The sequence below is a fragment of the Morone saxatilis genome, unplaced genomic scaffold, assembly GCF_004916995.1.
Source record: "Morone saxatilis isolate NCDOM2014 unplaced genomic scaffold, NCSU_SB_2.0 Contig3, whole genome shotgun sequence".
NCBI lineage: Eukaryota > Metazoa > Chordata > Actinopteri > Moronidae > Morone > Morone saxatilis.
In genome coordinates, this window is record NW_023339873.1 from 20,734,720 (window position 1) to 20,740,788 (window position 6,069).

General features: G+C 43.2%; 1 protein-coding gene across 2 annotated transcripts in view; it reads right to left on the minus strand.

Annotated features, from left to right (window-relative positions):
* The window catches only part of daam2 (dishevelled associated activator of morphogenesis 2), a 95,243-nt gene extending 92,133 nt beyond the window's left edge, over positions 1–3,110 (minus strand). The window contains exon 1 of one of the 2 annotated variants that reach the window (XM_035674293.1): positions 2,956–3,110. The gene's annotated coding sequence lies outside the window, so the exon portion shown is untranslated. Of the gene's footprint in view, positions 1–2,951 lie in introns of both variants that reach the window. The other variant, XM_035674292.1, reaches the window with a different exon arrangement.
* Between the last annotated feature and the right edge of the window lie 2,959 nt (positions 3,111–6,069).

Sequence of the window (6,069 nt, forward strand, 5' to 3'; positions counted from 1 at the left end):
TTTATGATCTAAGCTCTTTCACAGTGATTGAGCATTATCATGCAGGCATTGTATCGGTCTCTAACTATCCTTTTTAGGATGCTTCTGGGCGACTATCTGACAGCTAGCAAGAAAAATACTGTTCTCCAATGAGATTTGGCACTCCATATGCAGGCTATGTGAGTGTAATTCATGGTGTAAAAATATGGTTGCCCCCTGCTGCAAAAACTAATCTGTGAACCAAGCCAGTTTCACTACTTTTCACATGTACTCATAAATAAAGGTGCTAGGTGGAAGAGGTGGGGTTTGTGGGGGTCATAACCACTTGGGATTGAGGATTGGTAGGAGGAGACTGGGGTGCACACTTTTAACAGACGCTGTGTCTGGTGTAGGATTATACCCTCACAGCTAATTACTCCCAGACTCTTTCGATCTGTGCCAGAAACTCTGCACAGATACAGTAAGCCGGCATGCTGCCTGCCTATCCAAAGAGAAGACTGGGCCGGAGCGGAGACCAAAACGAGGCCTTAAATGTGCCCTGTGGCCACTCAGCTCCTGCCCTATCCTGCCCGCCACACCAGATTCTCACCTTAACGGCCGCAAATGGCAGAGGCAATTGCCAACCAAAACATCTGGCCCCGGTGAAAGTGCGTAAACCTCTGCATCAGCGGCTGGTTGGGAACAATGGTCCTGTCTTTCTCCTGCTGGCCACCCTTTGCCATGTTTGATGAGCTTAGACTGGACACACACCACAGCCATGTGTGGCCACCCCAATACCTGGTAACCCTGAGCTGAGCAAGGCTTCCAGTCATCCTTCCGCCACAGAAACAAACACACACGCACAACCAAAAGCTCTGTACCGTCTGCTCTGTCAGCAGGGGCACGGCCAGAAGCTGAACACCTCAGCCCAGTGGTCTTGTTAGTCTTGGACGTCAGACCTATTTTTCTTCCCTCCCTCCCTACTGAAAAACACACAGGTAGCTGGACAAGGATTTGCGCGATAATCAAAACAGTGGACCTAAAAATACTGTAGCCAAATTGCAGGAACAGCTGCTCCAGTCTGACTTGGGAGTAAACAGACAAATACCCCTGTTTTATATGTATGATTTTACATGCTCGAAGCTGAACCTGTGAAAAAGCTTAAAGCGTATTAAAAGCTCAGTGGATGTTTGCAGCTCTGCTTATACAGCCGGCTATAGTGCAGGGCTTTTCAATAAATCCATCCAGCGCTGACGTCCATTAGCACAAGTCTGTGGGGTTCAGTGGGCAGCCTATTGATGCCTGTAAAGTATGTGCATTACACATTGTTGAAAACTCCTTCAGCAGCCTTACATGGGCAAATCCTGCAAGCCACTTACTCCCCATGGGTTAGCATGATTAAAATGTAATTTCTATGTCATAATCCATTCAGATCCTTTCACCCATAATCATCATTTTTATTTTTTCCCCCTGTTTTATTTCTTATTTTCTCTCTCTGTCTCCAAAAACAGTTAGGGATAACCGTAGCTTACTTGACACTCCCAAGTAGCACAATCTTGATCCAGGAGGAGGAATGTAGCAGATACTAAGTACTCCTTAGGCAAAGCTGCGTGGGTAAGGAGGAGGAGGGGGGGATCATTTTGGGGCTTAGCATGGTGCTGTGCTTGTAAAGCCTCAACAACTGACCAAGAGGACCCATTGCTGCATCTCTGCCAGATGTTCAGTCAGATTAAACAGCTCCTGATGCCTTTCCCATCCTAGTGTTTGGGTTTTTTTTTTATTTGAACAAAACAATTCAGAAACCGTAAATCTCAGCCTTTACCAATCAGCACTGTCTAGATTTATTTCTAAAATTTAGACAGCTGAGTTATGAAGAGACACCTGTTTTCTGTTACGGGAACAAATATTTTGACATATGTCGATGTCTGGATGGAAAACATGACCTGAAGATGTTGCTGCAGCCAAATTTAGCAGGAGAGAATAGAAACTGCTTCCCACTGCAAGAAGAGTCCATCATGAGAAGTTATTTATTCTGATATTGAGCCTGAAAGTCAAATTTTTCTGGAAATGAGAAAATATCTTCCAAAGAGGTGATAGAATTCCCCTCATTGTGGATGATTTTGACAAGGATCTTAATGAATACAAGGACAATTTCTTAAATAGTCTCGCTGCCTTAAGTCTAGATTTTAACATTTTTTGTGGTGGAAAAAGGAAAAGCAAAAAGCAAAAAATGAAAAAGTATCACTCACAGAACAACCCCTTACTTGATCTGAACAACATTTGATTGTAAGACTACAGGTTACACTTGTTATGAATAGACATTTTTTGCAGTATGGCAGAGGCAGGCAGTGTGGTGACAGATGAGGGGACGCAGCGCCCTCTTTGGATGCTCACAGGAACTACATGTGTCCGTGTAGCTCAGTGAACACAGCCGCCTAATATCGAGGTCAAATACACTGCGCATCATGAAGGCTGAATGCAGCCCATCATCACAGCACATATCTGTAATGATAACAGAGCAGTATCATAATGTCATCAAGCGTCAAATCTAGACAGAATAATCAGTGGGAATGAACCAATATGCATCTAATGGGGGTCGATAACATGTCATATTTGACAGGATATTAAGCCATTAATCATTCCCCCCCTTTAATATGAATACATGAAGCTGATTCAGGCTTCAAACCAGGTGATGGGTCCTACATTGATGGAAGAAAAAACGGCAGCCAGTCAAAGCACATTTCCATCTTAAAGCACAGGACTGAAGCTTCAATCTTATTTTACAATGCCAAATTAGCCACCGCAGCTGACACCCTAACAGTCCTTTAATAATGCCCTTATCCCCATATCTGTGCTGGAGAGGAGCAACCTCCAGCCGAGGGCTCCCTCTGCTTCCCCCGCTGCTAAAGGGGAGAGCCGCCGGGGAGGGAGCACCATCACAAGGTAGCCTGTCGCTCAATTCCTCACGATTCGCAGCGGAATTATAAACTCACCTACCAGCTTCGTTGTGGAGAAACAGTGCCTGCTCGGTAATAATAATCCCTTGTCGCTGTCAGCGGGCAGATGTGAGCGAGGAATCAGTGCGGCGGCGGGCTGAGTACACAGGGAGCCGATGCCCTGTGCTGTGCTGGCTGTACGAGGATGTTCATTCAGCTGAGTGGTAGTGGAGAGTGAAGGGATTGACAAATCGGTCAAAACAGCAGCACCACGCCTCCCCTCTTAAAGCCACCGCACTCTGTCTGTCTGTCTGTCTGTCTCTGTGTGTGTGTCTGTCTCTCTCTGTGTGTGTGTGTGTGTGTGTGTTGAAGGTGAGGATGGTAACTGCTCATTTCATTTCATTAATAATGAATTGTCTTGTTCAAGTTTTCATTGCTGCCAGTAAACAACCAAGCTGCCAATAACATGTTACTGCAGTGCAGTTAACAGCTCCCTGCAGGAACACAGCTATAGGAGTGCAATATGGAAAGTAATATAGCAGATAACTGTAAGGGATCCCCCCCTTACAATTACTACTTCAGCCATAATGATATATACTGTAATAAGTGTGAGTGTTAGTTAAAATGGAGCACAGATTTAATGTTTGCAGATGGAATATCTGTGCTGTAGTACTCCAGTCCGGTCTCAGATGTTCTTTCTGTTGTCTTGGACTCATTGGTAGGCCAGTTCGCACTTGGACTTGTCTCGCACTTGGCTTGGACTTTGGTTTTAAAAGAGTCCAGAAATATATATTGGGTTTTTTCTGAAGTCGTCCATCAAACCAAAACCATTGATGAAGCACACTTGTGGGTATTGGTTTAATTCAAAATCCATCAAGAGGGAGCATTGACATTGGTGGCCAAAACTCATCTCATTCACGATGGAAAAAGCATTCCGTTTTTTTCTGTCTCGGTCTCTGGACTCTGTCTTGACTCGTCCTGGTCTTGGACTTGACAAAGATGGTCTTGACTATAGCACTGTGAAATATAGTCCAATAAACAGACTTGGGGAGTAACGGATTGCATATAACTGAGTTATATAATCAGGATACAAAACAGAAAAAATATGTAATCACATTACAGTTACATTTAGTAAAATAGGGATCATTTAGCAGGATTACAATTTTAAAATACTTCAGTTTTTCTTTTAAAAAATACACTTAGCAGAGGACACATTTGTGATGTTAAAAAATCTTCTTTTAGTATATTTTTTGGGGCTTTTTGTCTTTATTGAATAGGGCAACTGAAGATTAACAGAAAAGGGGGTGGACAGAGGGGATGACGCACAGTAAAAGTTACTTTAATATTGTGATACTTGAATTAGGTTACTGACTACACTCTTTAACAGGTAATCAGTAATTGTATTGGATTACATTTTTAAAGTAACCCTCCCAACCCTGCCAATAAAGTTCTGTAAAACATAAAGTAAAGGTCTTGCTGCTCAGGCTGCTAAGCATTTAATCCTCTGAAATATGAAGAAACTGTACGACTGGCAGTGTTTTGATCTCCTCACAGCCTGTAATCCTTCATTAATTGCAAATTCTGGGCATCCACTTTGACCTGGGCTCAGACTTGGACATCAATACTAATTTAATGTGTTAGAGAATGAAACGAGCCCTGCTGTGATGTTTAGGGTATAGGGTGTGTGAGATAATTCCTTTAGCAAGAAATCGGTTTGATGAAGGTCAGTAAACAAGATTGTTAAAGTGTTGGAGAGGTGGCCTGAACTGAACTCTTCACAATTTGTACCCATGAAATGGAAGATCAGTTACACTGTGGAGACTTCTGGATGAATGTGTTGGAGACGCAGTAACTCACACAGTGAGTGCCACAGTGTTCTTATTAATGTTGCTCATTAAAGCTGTCAGGAAAACCTGTTATGGTCATGAAAGAATATGTTTAAAACCTGGCAGGTCACCAAGGCATAACCGAAGCCATACTTTAAGTCATCATGTGAAGATGACGACTGGATAATTTATCTTTATGACATGAAAACAACACAAGTTGGAAACACAAGAGGTTAAAGGGGTACTGCACCAGTTTTACACATGAAGTTCAGTTTACTTGTCATGGGGACTGAAATCAGTTGTATAATGTCATCTGTGGATCCAGAGGAAGTTTAAAGTAAGAACAAAATGCATTGTGGGAAATGTATGTTCTCTTTGAAATGAGTATGTTCTCACTTTGACTGAAGTTTGAGGAGTAGACAGAACTCAGCTGGCCTGGCCTGTCAAAGCCAGGATGACATTATCCAGTGGAAGCGAGTGATTCTGCCCCATGAGAGAAAACCAGGCAAGAGGCCTCGATTAATCTCTTCAATTTGGCAAAACCGAGGGGAGGTCAAATCTACAATCCAGAGCGGATAGTATATCATAGGGGACTTAGATTCATGTCAGATAATGACACTCCGTCAGTAACTTTAACCTGAGCCTTTTAGCCTGACCCCCAAAACTCAGTCAGTGAATTAGACTTGGCGACATGTGGACACACACAGACACACACACACACACACACACACACACACATTGTGGCAAATGTTTTACTTGGAGTCAGTTCAGATAGATCTTAACCATTCTATTGTTTGGAACACAAATATATGACATATAATATTATATAATTAACCCATCATGTCACAGTGAACAGTGTCATTACGACAAATTAAGTATCTTTCCAGTAAACCCATTCAGTGAGTGGGAATATCTGTCCAAACTCAGAGTTACTCCAGGTTTTACACTGACCTCAGAGAGACTAGTGGGAAAACGGCCGAGGCAAAGTCGCTGCTCAAGTGCATTTGGATTTCTTTAAAAGTTTGGAAGACGTGAGGACTGCTGGACCTCAAGATCTCACAAGGGAAAGGCCCACTTGTGAGATGCCTGGACTGTCCAGGCAGTCAAATCAAGCACACCTCAAACCATTCAAATAATTTGAAACCGTATAGCTTTTATATCCCGGCGCAGAAAGCCAAGACTAACAGATGCAGTTACAGGAGGATTCTCTGAGCGTCCATCCGACAGGAGCCAGGTTGTTTGTAGACAGTCTTGATTTGACAGGGCTGCAGATGTGAAGAGGTCCAGTCGACACCTCGGGGTCTCAGGGGTGTCTGGCAGAACAGAAATGGCGCTAACTGAATTCACAC